This window comes from Budorcas taxicolor, chromosome 10, assembly GCF_023091745.1.
Source record: "Budorcas taxicolor isolate Tak-1 chromosome 10, Takin1.1, whole genome shotgun sequence".
Classification (NCBI taxonomy): Eukaryota; Metazoa; Chordata; class Mammalia; order Artiodactyla; family Bovidae; genus Budorcas; species Budorcas taxicolor.
Genome location: NC_068919.1, coordinates 70,988,791 through 70,991,341, shown reverse-complemented (window position 1 = coordinate 70,991,341; position 2,551 = coordinate 70,988,791). Strand labels below are relative to the sequence as shown.

The following is a 2,551-nucleotide window of genomic DNA, read 5'->3' as shown; positions in this document are numbered from 1 at the left end:
GCGCTGACTCCCTCTGTATCTCTTTGGGGCCAATATATTCTTTTTCGTTTTTCTATTTGTCCTGGCTCTCTTCCTTTTAATCAGGTAAAATGGACTTCAGGGCTCTACTGATGGGAGAGGGCTATCAAAAGCAATATTCAGAGGGTTTGCTTGCCTGAAAAGTTAGCCAGCCAGAACCCCACTCTTGTACAAGGCCGCATGTTCTCTAAGGAAGTGGAGTCCATTAACAGACGTTGTTGCCTGAGGGTTTTTTATTCTTTCCTCTTTCAGATTTTGAAGGATGTCTAAAGTGTTTATTATTAGCCTAAACTGAGAGCAAGTGAATGTCCTTATCATTCAAAAACAAATACACCTGTCTGGCAGCAGAAACTCTGCCTGGCTTTATGAACCAGGAAAATCAACACTGTATTCAGAGCTCAGCCAGTAAATCTGAGGGGCCTGTAAAATCATGTTGGAGAAGGGGTTCATTGTGGAAAGATCCGAACTTACACGGGCTTAAGAATTCCCACTGGAAGACCAGACTTTGTCTGCACAGACACTGCCTAGTATTTATAAGCCTTATACCAGGGATCCCAACCTCCGGGACCTAATGCCTGATGATCAGAGGTGGAGCTGATGTAACAATGATATAAATAAAGTGCACAATAAATGTAATGTGCTTGAATCATACGCCCACCACCATCCATCCGTGGAAAAATCGTCTTCCATGAAATTAGTTGCTGGTGCCAAAAATGTTGAGGACCGTTGTGTATACTTCTGAATGTGAAATGTAAGAACTCTGAGGGGTGAGAACATACTTAAAAATTCGTAGGGAAGAAACCTGTGGGATAAAGGGAAACCAATATCCTGTGATTGCTGTCATATTAGCACTTCTTTCTATGTCCTGAGTGCCCCAGAACTTCATTGTTCAGGTTGGTGAAAAAGTAATTGCGGTTTCAGATCGTTAATTTTAAATCATTGTAACTAGGCTCAAACTCATCTTTATTAATCAAAATAGGAACCATTACAATCAACACGTTTTTGCCAGAGAGAAATAAGCTTTTTTTATTCCTGTAGCATAAAAATTTTTGTTTCAGGATTCAGTGAACTCTTGGAAAGCATTTTCTTCCTCTTGCTGGTTGTGGAAGCATTTTGCATGCAGAAAGTTGTTGAGATGCTTGAAGGTGGTAGTCAGTTGGTGAGAGGTCAGGTGAATATGGTGGGTGAGAAAAAACTTCATAGCCCAGTTCATTCAACTTTGGAAGCAATGGTTGTGCGCTGTGTGGTTGGGCATTGTCATGAAGAATTGGGCCCATTCTGTTGACCAATGCAAGCTGCAAGCATTGCAGTTTTCAGCGCAACTCATTGATTTGCTGAGCATACTTCTCAAATGTAATGGTTTCGTCGGGATTCAGAAAGCTGTTGTGGATCAGACCAGCAGCAGACCACCAAACAGTGACCATGACTTCTTCTTGGTGCAAGTTTGGCTTTGGAAAGTGTTTTGGAGCTTCATCTCTGAGATTCAATGACCACTGAGCTGGTAATGCTGGTTGTCACATAAAATACGCTTTTCATTGCATATCACAATCTGATTGTGAAATGGTTTGTTGTTGTTGCATAGAAAATCAAAACAATCTTTTTTTTTCTTTTTTTCAGTCAGCTCATGAGGCACTCACTTATAGAACTTTTTCACCTTTCCAGTTTGCTTCAGATGCTGAACGATGGTAATGGTCAACACTGAGTTCTTTGGGAACTTCTCATGTAGTTGTAAGAGGATCAGCTTTGGTGATCCTCTCAATTGGTCGTTGTCAACTTCCGATGGCTGGACACTGTGATCCTCATCTTCAAAACTCTCATCTCCTTTGCAAAACTTCTTGAACCACCACTGTATGCTCTTTGTGCTCATTAGTAGTTCCTGGGCCAGATGCATTGTTAATGTTGCCAGTTGTCTCTGCTGCTTTACAATCCATTTTGAATTCGAATAAGAATATCGCTTGAATTTGCTTTTTGTCTAACATGATTTCCCTAGTCTAAAATAAATATGAAATATATAACAATCAATAAGTTATTAGTAAAAAATATAAAGTGAGCCATGAGCATTAAAATAATGTGTAACATAACCGCATTTATTTAAGAATGTATTCCAATATCAAACAGCAAATTTCAACAATGCAAAACCGCAATTACTTTTCCGCCAACCTAATACTTTTCCTTTTTGCTCAAAGAGGAGCTAGTTTGGCTCTAAAACTTAGTCATGCTATTGTCCTGATTTACTTTCTTCTAGAGTTAAAGAGAGAAGGCAATGGCACCCCACTCCAGTACTCTTGCCTGGAAAATCCCATGGACGGAGGAGCCTGGTAGGCTGCAGTCCATGGGTCGCGAAGAGTCAGACAGGACTGAGCGACTTCACTTTCATTTTTCACTTTCGTGCACTGGAGAAGGAAATGGCAACCCACTCCAGTGTTCTTGCCTGGAGAATCCCAGGGAGAGGGGAGCCTGGTGGGCTGCCGTCTATGGGGTCGCACAGAGTCAGACATGACTGACGCGACTTAGCAGCAGCAGTAGCAGCAGA

At 41.4% G+C, this 2,551-nt stretch overlaps 1 pseudogene; it reads right to left on the bottom strand.

Annotated features, from left to right (window-relative positions):
- Window positions 1-984: 984 nt before the first annotated feature.
- Window positions 985-1,997, bottom strand: LOC128053726 (histone-lysine N-methyltransferase SETMAR-like; annotated as a pseudogene).
- Window positions 1,998-2,551: the final 554 nt, after the last annotated feature.